The 16,034-nt window shown below is 41.5% G+C and overlaps 1 long non-coding RNA gene across 1 annotated transcript; it reads right to left on the bottom strand.

The window, feature by feature from the left end:
- Nucleotides 1–10,083: 10,083 nt before the first annotated feature.
- LOC128798844 (uncharacterized) lies at nucleotides 10,084–14,898 on the bottom strand. The gene is made up of 4 exons (XR_008434563.1): nucleotides 14,807–14,898; nucleotides 13,946–14,174; nucleotides 11,797–12,158; nucleotides 10,084–10,661 (listed from the first exon to the last, which is right to left on the bottom strand). It is a non-coding gene; the product is annotated as an uncharacterized LOC128798844 (long non-coding RNA).
- Nucleotides 14,899–16,034: the final 1,136 nt, after the last annotated feature.

Below are 16,034 nucleotides of genomic sequence, written 5' to 3' on the forward strand. Positions count from 1 at the left end.
CCCCCCCCACCCAAAAACGACTGTGCCACATTAATTCCTGCTCAGCTGCGGGGCACCAACTTCAAGTCCCTGACCCCAGAAATGCCAGCCTGACGTCCAGCCCGGGGTCAGGCCCCGAGTTTGTCACTTCTCAGTTACCGCCGTGTCACGCAGGGCTCAGCCTGCAGTCATCTCTTATTTTTGTTTGACTTGGGAGACAAACTACAAAAATAGATGTGTTTACCCGCAGCATTCACCAGTTTTATGTTTCTCAGAGGATGAGCAGTGCTGGGAATGACTCCTCAGTGAGGTAAGGTCGAGCTTATAGATGGTCTTTTTTATCCCAAAGCTCCCTAAAAAGCCACACAGCACAAGAACAAGGGGTAATTTGTGGGGTGAAAAGCAGCAGCCTGAGCTCTGAGCCCTGAATTTTGGGTACCTCGAGCACAGAGATTTCATTTTCTCCTTGCTCTTGTCTGGAATTGCTGAAATTCCACAGCTGGAGCAGGCCCAGAAACACTGAACCCCCCAAAAACAGGCAGGACACAGGCTCAGAAACGCTGATCCCACAAAAAACCAGGCAGGACACAGGCTCAGAATCACTGACCCCAAAAACCAGGCAGGACACAGGCTCAGAAACACTGATCCCACAAAAAACCAGGCAAGACACAGGCTCAGAAACACTGACCCCACCAAAAAAAAAAAAAAAAAAAACCAAGCAGGACACAGGCTTAGAAACACTGACCCCAAAAACCAGGCAGGACACAGGCTCAGAAAAACTGACCCCACAAAAAACCAGGCAGGAAACACCTGAGAAACACTGTCCCCAAAAACCAGGCAGGACACAAGCTCAGAAACACTGACCCCACAACAAACCACACAGGACACAAGCTCAGAAACACTGACCCCACAACAAACCACACAGGACACACCTGAGAAACACTGACCCCATAAAAAACCAGGCAGGAAACACCTGAGAAACACTGACCCCAATAAACCAGGCAGGACACAGGCTCAGAAACACTGACCCCAAAAAAAACAGGCAGGACACAGGCTCAGAAACACAGACCCCCCAAAAAAAACAGGCAGGACACAGGCTCAGAAACACTGACCCCAAAAACCAGGTAGGACAGAAGTTCAGAAACACTGACCCCAAAAAACCAGGTAGGATAGAGGCTCAGAAACACTGAACCCCGCAAAAAAAAAAAAAACAAACAAAAAAAAACAGGCAGGAAACACCTGAGAAACACTGACCCCATAAAAAACCAGGCAGAAGACACCTGAGAAACACTGACCCCATAAAAACCAGGCAGGACACAGGCTCAGAAACACTGATCCCACAAAAAAGCAGAACACAGGCTCAGGAACATGGACCCCACAAAAGAAACAAGCAGGACACAGGCTCAGAAACACTGAACCCCCCAAAAAACCAGGCAGGACACACCTGAGAAACACTGACCCCATAAAAACCAGGCAGGACACAGGCTCAGAAACACTGACCCCACAACAAACCACACAGGACACACCTGAGAAACACTGACCCCATAAAAAACCAGGCAGGAGACACCTGAGAAACACTGACCCCATAAAAAACCTGGGCAGGACAGAGACCCAAAAACACTGACCCCATAAAAACCAGGTAGGACACAGGCCCAGAAACACTGACCCCAAAAAAAAAAACAGGTGGAAACATCCTTGTATCAATTTTTTAAATAGTTTTGTTAATTATTTGTTGAATGTATTGGAGAAAATAAAAGACTATGATTATTATCATTATCATTAAAATGCATAAACTTATTTTTTAAAGTTTTTTTACTTATGTTAAATTTTATTAAATAGATTATTTAATTAAGTTTTATTATTAACTTTCATTTTTGACACTTCCTTTGAGCTGTTGTATGTTTTTGTGTATAGATTTTGAGTGATTGGATAGATTTATATATTTTTGAAATGTATATATTCAAATTTATATTAAATATTATATTAATGTTATGCAATTATTAATTAAATAATATTAAAAATATATATCAAGTAACATTTAGGTTGTTAATTAAAATGTCTATTATTTCTTATTGTTTAAATTACATTAAATGATGTTTTATAGTAATAATAATTTATATATTATAATTTATAATTAAAATTAGAATTTATATTAATTTTTTTAATAAACTGCAAATCTCTGAGTTGCAGCCCCTCTTTCCAGAGGCTTCAGAGGGAGGAGAGGCTGATTCAGATCAGGCTGAGCCAACTTTTCCATGCAGCTCATAATCCCTGGGCATCAATTCAATGCAAAGAGAACCTTTCACGTTTCTCCCTGAGAATCTCAAGCAAAAATCCCCCAAGATCTGAAATTCCTGCTTCATTTCCTTCAGCAGACAGGACTTGAGAACCTTTTTTTTCCCTTTGCTCGCCAGGAACCCAAACAGCTCCAAAACTTGGCTTCACTTCTAAGCAGCACAAGCAAGGTCTGCATGAAAAAAGTCAATTTTTAGCCACGGGCTATTCTTTGGAGCGGGTCATTTTCTTATTTCTTGACTTCTTTGTCCTGTCTCCATCCTGTTAGGAGAGCACTTGGGGAAGCCAAATTGAAGAGAATTTCCTCAGGACTGGGTTTCCTGAGGGATTTCCACCGACGTAAGGAGCTGCTGCTTCCCCTCAAAGAGCCTGGAGAGCTCCCAGCCCCTCTCAGGAGTTGTGATCTCCTACATTTGTCCAGCTGGGAGAGAGAAAAAAACCCCAAAGCAACAATCTGGGGGAGTTTTTGGTTTATTTTGTTGCCGTTTAGGGCTTTTTATTTTGTTTTGGTTTTTTAATTGCGGTTTTTTTGTTGTTTGGTTGGGGTTTTTTGGGATTTTTTGATTGAGTTTTGGGTTTTTTTTGTTGTGTGGTTGGGTTTTTTTTGGATTTTTTGATTGGGTTTTGGGATTTTTTTGTTGTTTGGTTGGGTTTTTTGGGATTTTTTGTTTGAGTTTTGGGGTTTTTTTTTGTTGTGTGGTTGGGGTTTTTTTTGGATTTTTTGTTTGAGTTTTGGGGTTTTTTTTTTTGTTGTGTGGTTGGGGTTTTTTTGGGATCTTTTGGTTGGGTTGGTTTTTTTGTTGTTTTTTTTTTTTGGTTTGGTTTGAGTCCTTTTTGGGTTTTTGGGTTTTTTTTTCGTTGGGTTTTGTTTGGGTTTTTTTGTTTGGTTTGAGTCTTTTTTGGATTTTTGGGTTTTTTTTCGTTGGGTTTTGTTTTTTTTTTTGTTTTGGTTTTTTGGTTTGGGTTGGGTTAGTTTATTTTGGTTTTGGGGGTTTATTTTTGGTTGGTTGGTTTTGGTTTTTTGGTTTGGTTTGGGTTTTTTGTTTGGTTTGGATTTTTGTTTGTTTGTTTTTGGCGAGGTTTTTTGGTTGGGTTCCGTTTTGTTTGTGGGGTTTTTTTGGTTTTTTGAGGTTTTTTTGTTGGGTTTTTTTTGGTTTTTTTTTTGCTTGGTTTTGTTTGGTTCGGGTTCTTTGTTTGTTTTTTATTTGTCTTTTCACTTTTTCTTGTTTTTATTTTTATTTTTTTCCCCTCTGCAGGGATGCAGAGGAGACTCCAGCATTTGGAGAGCTGTGTTTATCTGCAGGGAGCACAGGAACAACCAGAGCAGAGGAGATCAGATTCCCTCCCCCAGGAGGCTGCCCTGGCACCTGCTTCTCTCCCTTCACATTCTATCCCAAATTTCTTCACATTCAACCCCAAATTTCCTTAAATCAGGGCAGATTTTCAGCCTCCAGCCCCGCTCGGGGCCCTGTCAGGCTGAATTAACCCTCTCATGGCTTTTTTTTTTTGGCTGTTCCATCCCTGCCTCCTGTTTCAGGACATGATTCCCCTTTTCCTGGGGCCACAACCCCTGGGCGCAGCTGGAATTTGGAGGATTTTTGTCACTCCTGCCAGGCTCTGAGCGTGGTGGGAGAGGGGAAAGCAGCAGGGACAGCGAGGGACGGGTCTCTGAGCACCCAAATCCAGCCAGAGCAGCACAGGGGAGCAGCGTGGGGCTGGTTGCCACCAGGAGAAGCTGCTGGCCCCAGCTGCAGCAGCGCTGGCCCAGAGCTCGCTGCTCCCAGCCTGGAATCTGGAGTGAGGCTGATTTTCCATCAGCCTCAGGAGCCAGGTGACAGCTCCAGCCTCTCCACTCCCTGCAGCCTTCTTGTTCTTCCTCAGGACTTCAGCTTTTCGGGGTTTTTGCATCTGTTTTCTGTTTCCACATATTTGGCTTTTCTATTTTTCATGTATTTTATATTATCATGTATTTAGCTTTTCTATTTTTTAATATATTTTCTATTTTCACGTATTTAGCTTTTCTGGTTTTTTTTCATCTATTTTCTATTTCCACATATTTAGCTTTTCTATTTTTCATCTATTTTCTATTTTCATGTATCTAGCTTTTCTATTTTTTCATATATTTTCTATTTTCACATATTTAGCTTTTCTATTTTTCATCTATTTTCTATTTTAATGTATTTAGCTGTTCTATTTTTCATCTATTTTCTATTTCCACATATTTAGCTTTTCTATTTTTCATCTTTTTTCACATATTTAGCTTTTCTATTTTTCACGTATTTTCAATTTTCCTGTATTTAGCTTTTCTACTTTTCATGTATTTTCTATTTTTCATGTATTTTCTATTTCCACATATTTAGCTTTTCTATTTTTCACCTATTTTCTATTTTCACATATTTAGCTTTTCTATTTTTCATCTATTTTCTATTTTCACATATTTAGCTTTTCTATTTTCGATCTATTTTCTATTTCCACATATTTAGCTTTTCTATTTTTCTTTTTTTTTCACATATTTAGCTTTTCTATTTTTCACGTATTTTCTATTTTCACATATTTAGCTTTTCTATTTTTCACATATTTTCTATTTTCACATATTTAGCTTTTCTATTTTTCATGTATTTTCTATTTTCACATATTTAGCTTTTCTATTTTTTCATGTAATATTTTCTGTGTTTCCTGTATGTTCTTCAGTGTAGAACTCTCAACTCCAGGTGCAGTGTGAGCTGCTGTCTTCACATTTTATTTCCAGACACAGCAATTCCTCTCCAGGCCTGGCAATCAAGGACACCTCACTGCCTCAGGCCCCAAAAAAGTTAAACAAAAATGAATTTGGGAGCAGCAAACTTGGAATAAATCCCTTCATTACCTGAAGCTGTAATTGGGAGATTCACCCCCAATATGCAAATGGACCAAACTTATAAAAATATAAAAACCTGTGACTTGTTGTCCATTTTTTGGGGGGCTTTGTCTGCCCTAAATGTACCTGGGGGCCCTTCAATAAATAGAACTTCTTTTTATTCTCCTAATTTCGTCTGGTTTGTGTTTTTAGGTAGCCCCAAAAGGCATCAGTGGGGCTTCACTTTGGGATAAAGCCGGCCCTGAATGTGCCACACTGGGGTGGAACAGCTCCAGCTGGGCTGTGGCTGCAGCAGAGCTGCAAACGGGACCACTCTGGGGCTGCTCTCCCATTTATTTCCCCGCTCCAGAATGGCACCAACCCCTTGTGAAAAATGCATGTTTTATGATTGGCTTTTCACAAATGTTACAATGAACATTATATGTGCAATGTTGGAAAGTTACGCTGTATTAACTCTCTCCAGTGGCGTGTTAAATGTATTTTTAACTTATAACACAATGTTAAAATAGAAACCATACTATGTAAGATACTTTTTAACCAGCTCAAGAAAGAGATGAGATAATCAAGGAATTCTTCGCACAAGGATAACAATTACAGAAACCCCTAAATTTTCCAGAGAAGAGGAATTTATGGCTTTCCTTATCAACAGAAATGAACTTCTTCAAGCCTGACTTAGACTCGAAGGTGCCTGGGGATTGACAGAAACTTTTTGACAAGTACCAGATGAATTTCTTGTTTTAAATAAAATATAGCAGAATCATGAAGTGTTTTGGATATGCAACAGGCTGCTGCTTTTAAGGTGATTCCTTTTTTCACAAGGCGTGCTTGTCGTGGCTTAAGGGCCCGAGAGCATCCGGAATTCTTTGCTTTTTATTGTCTTGTAATTGTCCTAACTCTAAATTTTTATTACTGTAATTGTGTTACTATTTTTATAACCATTTTATTATTGTTAAACTTTAAAACTTTTAAAAACCAAGTGATTGGCGTTTTTCACGCCCTCATTGCCAGCGTTTATAACCCACTCCAGGCTGGGATTTGCTGTGGGGTTTTTTTTTCCCCCCTCCAGCGCTGCTCTCGGGGAGAAAGGGCACAAGCAAAGCTCTGAGCACAAAAAAACAATCGGCCCTTTTTGTGTGCAGGGCGGCTGGGGGGCAGTGGGAGGGCAGGGAATGACTCGTGGTGGCCCCAGCAGGGCTCCTCCAGCCCCCCTGGCCTTGGCCAGCCGCCCCCCAGCTCCTGCAGCCCTTGGGAACTCGTGGTGCTTTGGGGTCAGAGGGGCTCAGCTCCTCCTCCAAGCACCAATTCTTCACCAATTCTTCCTTTTTTTCCACGAGTTCAGCGAAGCTCTGGAGGGGCAGGTGCCTCGTGGGGCCAGGATTTGGGATGGGAATGAACGCTGCAGGAAAATCCTGCCTGGACATCAGCAGAGTGGAGCATAAACCACACAGAAATCACACCTAAATCACACAGAAATCACACAGAAATCACACAGAAATCACATAAATCACATATAAATCACATATAAATCACACAGAAATCACACCTAAATCACACAGAAATCACACCTAAATCACACAGAAATCACATATAAATTACACATAAACCACACAAAAATCACATATAAATCACATATAAATTACACATAAATCATCACACCTAAATCACACCAATCACATAAATAACACATAAATCACATATAAACCACATATAAATCACACATAAACCATACATAAATCACACATATATCATCACACATAAATCATCACACATAAATCACGCAAAAAATCACACATAAATCACACATAAATCACATATAAATTACATATAAATCACACATAAATCATCACACATAAATCACACAAAAATCACATATAAATCACCCATAAATCACACATAAATCACATAAATCACACATAAATCATCACACATAAATCATCACATATAAATCACACCAATCACACATAAATCACACACATAAATCACACAAAAATCACATATAAATCACCCATAAATCACACATAAATCATATAAATCACACATAAATAATCACACATAAATCACATATAAATCACATAGAAATCACTCATAAACCACATATAAATCACACATAAACCATACATAAATCACACATAAATCATCACACATAAATCACATAAACCATACATAAATCACACATAAATCATCACACATAAATCACATAAATCATACATAAATCACACATAAATCACATAAATCACACAGAAATCTTGTAAATCACACAAAATCACATATAAGTCACTCATAAATCACTCATAAATCACCCATAAATCACACATAAATCACACACATAAATCACACAAAAATCACATGGAAATCACTCATAAATCACACATGAATCACATATAAATCACACAAAAATCACATATAAATCACACAAAAATCACATATAAATCACTCATAAATCATATAAACCACACATAACCCCCACCCCTGCCCCACCACCCGACCCCGCAGAGTTTCCACGGGGGAATCAGCCCGGGGGGAAGAGCAGGAGCCTCGCTGGGAGCCCTTTGGGGACACAATCCCGTGTGCTCCACCTCGAGCTGCCCTGGACAGGGGCCTGGGAGGGCAGCATGGACTGCCTGGGTGAAGCGTGGAAGGAGAAGGGGGATGAGCCTTGCTGCCAACAACAAGCTGCTATTTCCAGTCCAAAAAAAAAAAAAAGGCAGATTAGAAATCCTGATGTGTCGGATTAAGCTCTTTTCTGACCCAGGGATGGGGAAACTGAGAGTTTTTAAGGCTTTTAAAACTTTTATTCCGTTTTCAGTCTCATGCAAAGGGTGAGACAGTGCAGATGTTATAATTCACAGCATCACAATTGGAAACCAACGATGTTAGGCCTTCTGTTAGGCTTTAAAAAAAAAATGTTAGGCTTTAAAAAAATTCTCTACAAATTCATTTCCCACACTGACAGATAAAGAAGACCAGGGAAGTGGAGGACTCTGCTGGGAACTGTTGCCCTGATTTTTAAAAGTGTTTTCTTTTATAGTTCTTTTGAAAGTTTTAAAGCTCTTTTAAAAGTTTTCTTCTGATGTTCACATATTTCTACTGGAGTTCTCCTGCACAGTTCATGTAAATAATGATTGTTTTATATTCTTCTTTGTGAAAAGAGAGAATTGGTGGATGTTGGTTTCACCAGTGTGGTTGGAGAGGTGGCAATTCCATCCTCCCATCCACTGTCACTTTTGGAATTCTATATACTGCGAGGTCAGAAATAAAATCAGTTTCTTTTTCTCTTTTGAACTTACCAAGCTCTCATTTCGTGTCTGACAGCGACAGGGAACTGCTCTGCCATCCATCCCTTCCTCCCTGCCAGCCTCACACCCTCCCACGTCAGCCTGGGGAAAAGCTGCCATTCCAGCAGCTCCTGGAGAAAGATTTGTGCAAAGCCACCCAAACAATCCCCGTCTCTGTCTGGGGATAAGGGACTTTTGTTCCAGAGCCGGGTGCTGTAATTCCTGAACGATGAAAGAACAGGCAGAGCACAAATATCCCCCCACAAATGAGTGGCACTGCTGGGCAGAAATGTCCTCTCTGCTCTTCCACAGGGGGGTCAGGCTCTTTCTGCAAGATAAATTTGCTTTTTCAGCCACAAAAAAAATGGCACTGTTGGGCAGAAATGTCCTCTCTGCTCTTCCATGGACTTTCTTGCAAGATAAATTTGCTTTTTCAGCCACAAAAAAAGTGGCACTGTTGGGCAGAAATGTCCTCTCTGCTCTTCCACAAGTGGGGTCATGCTCTTTCTGCAAGGTAAATTTGCTTTTTCAGCCAAGGAAGAAGAGGCAGGTGAGAGAGCAGAGCCCATCCACACTCCCCACTTCCCAACAGGAATGAGGAATCAAATAAAATCCAGGAAGACACATTAGGGAGGAGGAATTCTTAGGAGGAATTGAGGTCCTCAGGATGTGAGGGTTCTGAACAGATCAGCCACGTGGAAATCTGCCTCTACAGCAAACTCCTAGAGAACGGCCCTAAAAATCCCCCCCAGAATGGGATGGCTCCCTGGGAATGCCACCAAACATTGAGGGGAAATGGGAACAGCCACAGACCCACACCAACTCTGACCCTGTGCACCCAGATCCTGGTGCTCCCTAAAAATCTGCAATTCCAGCATCCCTCCCCTTCCCAGCTGCAGCCCTGAGTCGGGGAATGAAGGAGCACTCACCACTTCCACTGCCATTTTCCCTGCTGCCTCTCCAAAGGGCAGCCAAGGCTGCAGAGATTTCTGCAAAAAATGGGTGGAAAACAGTGGAAATGGGAAAAAAAAAAAAAACACTTTTCCAGCTGGGAAGCTCAGGTGGTGCTTGGGCTGCTCCAAGTGTGGGGCTTGCCCTGCTCCCCTCTCCCTGCTCCCTGGGCATCCAGAGGAAGCGTGGCAGATCCTGTTTGGCAGAGCTCTCCCACACATGGGGCTTTTTCTGCCTCTGCTTCGCTTCCTGGCACCTGTCAGGGACGCTGCTGTGGGGGTGCTTTGCCAAGAAAAGGCACTCAGAGCTTCTCTCCACATTTGTTCTCTCTCTTCCATCATCTCCAGGACTGGCAAGCTGGGCAGGGATGGAGGGAACACCTGGAACAGGGTGGAGAGATGTCCCAGAGGGGAAGCCAAGGGAAACTGATGCAGAATGGAACAGTGAAACTTTAAAAAAAAAAAAAAAAGGGATTTTTGCTTGCAGTCATTTTTGCTTGCAGTCCCTCAGATTATTCATGTTAGTGCTTCCATCATGAGCTCCCGAGGCTTCTGTCCCTTCAGGGAATTCCTACAAATCTCCAAAAGGTGGAATTCTGGGGTTCTCCCCCTGTTCTCTCCTGGCCCTTCAGGCCAATCCATGGCAGGATGTGAGGAGACATCACTGCTGCAGCTTTCACCAGCAGAACCCAGCAAAAACCCACAGTTTTTTCACCCCACATGTGGCACCTCTGCCCCTGCCCTGAATCCAGCATTTTTCCAGGATTGCAGATCGAAAAGCAGACAGTTTTAGTGCAGGGATTCCTGGAATCATCTTTTGTTACAGTTGATAATTAATTGTGTAATCTTGAATAATCTTTTGTTACAGTTGATAATTAATCAGGGCTGACAAGACTTTCCTGTGAGCAGCTCTGGAAGGAGCAGGGGAGCTGGAGACTGAGCCAGATCCTGCAGGATCCCAAATCCTGGAGGATGCCAGCAGGAACTCAAAGCCCCTTTTGCCCCACGCTGGACCAGAGCGGGACACACGAGGGGTCACAAAACCCAAAATATTGAAGTTTCTGGTTGTGAACCATCCAGACACGGGAGGAGCTCCAAGAGTGACCTCATGGAAATGTCTGCTGCCAGAGAAACACTTGGCCAGGCTTTGGAGGGAATTTTCCTCGTCTCCAGGATGTTCATGGGGTTTTTCTGAGCAGCCACATCCAGCAGCACCGACAGGGAGATGCAACATCTGTTCTGGAACTGTGCTGGGCTGCAATTCCACCATCCAGGGATTGTTTTCCTCTCTCTTTCAAGGCTGTCCTGGGACAAAAAAAAAAAGGGATTTTTTTGGTCTCCTGTTTTCCCCTCTAATCATGATCAGTGGGAACCTTGCTGTGGAGTGGCTCAGCACAAACACAGCTTTGCTGCTTCTTGGTGGGAATGAGGGAATTCTGCTACTGCAGCAATTTGTACACCCAGAAATTTCCTTCCAGCTGCCTTTTCCCAGCTCCCGGGGCACAACAAACCCTGCTCCCCCATCACTGCTGTCTCCATGAGACAAGCCCAAAATCTCCCCACACGCTTTGCCTGCCACTTTTGGCGTGGCTAAAATCACGGTGTGGGTAAAATCATGGCGAGGAGCAGCAAGAAGTTGCAAGCAAAATGACAGAAGCAAGCACCAAAAACGCCCCTGAACAAAGGGCCCTCCATGCAGGAACCAAGCATGAGGTGAGTCCCACCCACAGGACCTGTGCAATCCCAAGGAAAGCTGATTTTCCAGGTGCTGACAGGAATGGTCTAGCCCAGGTAGGCAGAGCCACGCCCGGGTATGAGAACAAACCAGAAAAATGAGAGTTATTCACACCCTCATTCAGCTGAATGATTTCCATTCTTTAAAATAGAAATCATCTTTAATTGCAGCCAGGCAAAAGGGTTTTGCTGGTTTGTTTTTTTTTTTTCCTTCTCCCTGCTCCCTCTGTTTCTGTGGGATATGGAGTATGGGATCATGAACAAGCAGGAAATCAGGAGGCTGAATGAACCCTTCCCCTGTAGCCTGAACTAAAATTCTGAAGCACTGACTGATTTCCTCTCTGTGAATTATTTTTTTTTTCTCTGGATTTCTGAGTATCTGGAGCCCAGCTGTGCCTAGAAGGAGCATCTCAAGCAAAAGGGATTTTTTTGTGCCTCAGGCTGGGCCAGACTCCACAGCAGATGAAACGTGTCCAGCAGCAGGTGAAGGGCAGCTGGTGCCTGAGAGAAAATTGCTCTTTGTCACAACATCTGTCCCCAAAAGTGCCACAATCCCAGCCAGGGGTGAGACCTCAGAGGGGAAAGGGAGTGTGAGAGAGGGGAGCTGGCTCCAAGAAGAAACAGGAGCTCGGCCACACCGTGCTGTAAATGCCTTAAAGCCAACCATCTAAAATTAAATAAATCTAAAATTAAAATAATAACCCACCCCTCGTGGCTCCTCCTCCAGTGCATCTTTCATAGTTCCATTTTCCCAAAGCATCTAATCTTTTTTTTGCAAGGCCATCCTTTGAAAACTTGTTTCTGGTTCCATTTCTCTCTCAGCAATGTCTGTCCTGTCCCATGGCATTTCTAAATCAGCATTTCTTATCTCAGGGTTTGCACACAGCTGCACACACTGTGGGAGCCTTCAAGGGGGCACGGGCTCAGCTCCGAGTCAGCTCCTCCTCCAAGCACCAATTCTTCACCAATTCTTCCTTTTTTTCCACGAGTTCAGCGAAGCTCTGGAGGGGCAGGTGCCTCGTGGGGCCAGGATTTGGGATGGGAATGAACGCTGCAGGAAAATCCTGCCTGGACATCAGCATAAATCACACATAAATCACACATAAATCACATATAAATCACACTTAAATCCCACATAAATCACACACAAATCATCACACAGAAATTACACATAAATCACATAAATCACACATGAATCACACATAAATCACCCATAAATCACACATAAATCACACATAAATCACACATAAATCACACATAAATCACATATAAATCACACTTAAATCCCACATAAATCACACACAAATCATCACACAGAAATTACACATAAATCACATAAATCACACATAAATCATCACACATCAATCACACATAAATCACATATAAATCTCACATAAATCACACATAAATTAATACACATAAATCACACATAAATTAATACACATAAATCACACATAAACCACACATACACCACACATAAATCACACATAAATCATACATAAATCACACATAAATCACCCATAAATCACATATAAATTACATAAATCACACATAAATCACATATAAATCACATAAATCACACATAAATCACATAAATCACACATAAATCACATGAATCACATAAACCACACATAAATCACACATAAATCACACATAAATCACATAAATCACACATAAATCATACATAAATCACATATAAATCACATATAAACCACACATAAATCACACATAAATCACATAAATCACACATAAATCACATAAATCACATAAACCACACATAAATCACACATAAATCACACATAAATCATACATAAATCACATAAATCACACATAAATCATACATAAATCACATAAATCACACATAAATCACACATAAATCATACATAAATCACATAAATCACACATAAATCATACATAAATCACATAAATCACACATAAATCACATAAATCACACATAAATCATACATAAATCATACATAAATCACACATAAACCACACATAAATCACATAAATCACACATAAATCATACATAAATCACATATAAATCACATATAAACCACACATAAATCACACATAAATCACATAAATCACACATAAATCACATAAATCACATAAACCACACATAAATCACACATAAATCACACATAAATCATACATAAATCACATAAATCACACATAAATCATACATAAATCACATAAATCACACATAAATCACATAAATCACACATAAATCATACATAAATCACACATAAATCACACATAAATCATACATAAATCACATAAATCACACATAAATCACATAAATCACACATAAATCATACATAAATCACATAAATCACACATAAATCATACATAAATCACATAAATCACACATAAATCACATAAATCACACATAAATCATACATAAATCATACAGAAATCACACATAAACCACACATAAATCACATAAATCACACATAAATCATACATAAATCACATATAAATCACATATAAATCACACATAAATCACACATAAATCATACATAAATCACATATAAATCACATATAAACCACACATAAATCACACATAAATCACATAAATCACACATAAATCATACATAAATCACATAAATCACACATAAATCACATAAATCACACATAAATCACACATAAATCATACATAAATCACATAAATCACACATAAATCATACATAAATCACACATAAATCACACATAAACCACACATCACCCCCACTCCCTGCCCCATCACCCGACCCCGCAGAGTTTCCACGAGGGAATCTGCCCAGGGGGGAACAGCAGGAGCCTCGCTGCCTTTGAGGCTTTGAGAATTCCCTACAAATCCATTTCCCACACACCAGTCTGGCTGGATTCCTTCCCTCCTTCCCATGCCCAGGTCCCTGGCACAGAGGCAGGCCCTGCACAGCCGAGCTCCTTCCAGGACAGGGGTGAGGATGAGGAGTTTTGTTCCCAAACATTTGTTCCTCTCACACACTGAGCGCTGTGTGCACAGAGGGGCTCTCTTTGCACCTCAGCAGCAGCTGCCTGAGGGACCCAGAAAGGGGCTGGGAGAAATGATCCTCGCTTCTAAAAAAAAAAAATTAAAAAGGTTTATTAAAACATTAGCAGAAATAGAAGACGGAATAAAGAAAATATTACAGCGCTGGGAGCAGAGGATTTTTCCCACCCTGTGCTCATCCACACCATGGAGGTTTTGCCTTTTAACCCTTTAGCCCTCCCAAAATTCTATCCATCCACTCCTTCTCTGTCCGATTAAGTTAAGGATTTAAGATTTAAGTTTAAGTCCTTTAAGGATTTAAGTTTAAATCCTTAAATCTTGATTGGAGGTCAGGTGCTGCCACTGTAACAAGCCAACCCTCCCAAATGTCCCAGGCCAGCCCTGATAACAGCACAAGGGGGTAAAACATAACTATAACTCTATAAAACTTCTCTTAACATGTATAAATGATATTTGCCTTTTACTGGTGAGAGTTCACCATTGCACATCACAGTGGGATTATCCAAATGTGAGGGCTGCTGGCCAGCACAGCTGAAATAGACACCAAAAGGCAATTTTTTTCCCCAAATATGCTGAGCCTGAATCAGCCCTGAGCGGTGAGGGGAAGCTGGTGAAGGACTTCTCAGGGACAATTCAGATATTTTGGGCTTCCAGCAGCAGCAATCTGGAGGAAGTCTGCTCCCCTGGTTTCTAATTTTACCTCTGTTCATCCCTGTAGGGTCTAGGGCTTGGTTTCCTCAGCTCTGTCCTGAGCTTGGGAACAATGGAGGAGGCACAAATGGAGCTGGCAGCACCTGAAAGCAGAGAGGGAAACTGTTGCTATTGGACACGAAATGAGGACACAGAAGTTTGGAGAGAAAAAAGATCCAATTTTATTTCTGACCTCACAATATATAGAATTCTAAAAGTGACAGTGGATGGGAGGGTGAAATTGCCACCTCTCCAACCACACTGGTCAAACCAACATCCATCAATTCTCTCCTCCCACAAAAAAAGAATGCAAAACAATCATTGTTTACATGAACAGTGTGTGAGAACTGCAGGAGAAATATGGAAACATTGTCAGAAGGCTGAAGAAGTTTGATGAGAACTTCAAAACTTTCAAAAGAACTGTAAAAGAAAACTTAACACTTTGAAAAATCAGGGCAACAGGAAAGCAGCCAGCACCTCTGGCTTGGCTGGGAGCTCTGGCTTTGATTCTCATCTCCCCCCGAGGTTCACAGAAACCACTGAAAGGTCCAGCCCTGCACGTCCTGCCTGCTCTTCCCCTCTGGGGGATGGCCCAGCAGGGCTCGGGGGGCACGCCAGCCTCTCCTGCTGGCACCCAGCTGCCCTGCCAGGCTGGCCCCCCCTTAATTTCAAATTTATAACAATTCGGAAGGAGGATCTTTTTTTTTTTTTTAATTTTTATTTTCATTGTTATTCAGAAGGATCTAGATTTTTCCATTTCAGGGGAGGCTCCTGCCTTCCTCAGCAGACACCTGTCTTTCCAAACCAAGGCAGAGGGTGACAGCTAACTCAGTGCCCAGGGGAGCATTCCCAGGGCAGTTTGTGCCCCACTCTGGAGGATCAGCTGAGAGGAGGGGCCCTTGCAGGCACTCCCAGATAATTCTTTCCTTAATCACTTTAAAAGTCTCTTTTTTTTTTTTTTTTTTTTTCCCTTAAAAAGTCTCTTCTTTAATCACTTCCATCCATTCTAAGCAAGTTCTCCAGCAGAGCTGGAAACAATCACCAGTGCCCAGTTAGAGAGAGGGGAGGGAGCACAGGGAAAGCTTCCCTGAAGACACTCAAGTTTCAGTGAAGCAGTGGAGAGAGCACAAGGAACTGTCCAGAACATGTCATCGGGGCTTTATTACCATGTTAGATTACCATGCAGATCCTGCCAAATTAGCTGGAGAGTTTTCCACAGAAAATGAAGCACTTGGAGC

Source organism: Vidua chalybeata, chromosome 22, assembly GCF_026979565.1.
Source record: "Vidua chalybeata isolate OUT-0048 chromosome 22, bVidCha1 merged haplotype, whole genome shotgun sequence".
NCBI classification, from domain to species: domain Eukaryota; kingdom Metazoa; phylum Chordata; class Aves; order Passeriformes; family Viduidae; genus Vidua; species Vidua chalybeata.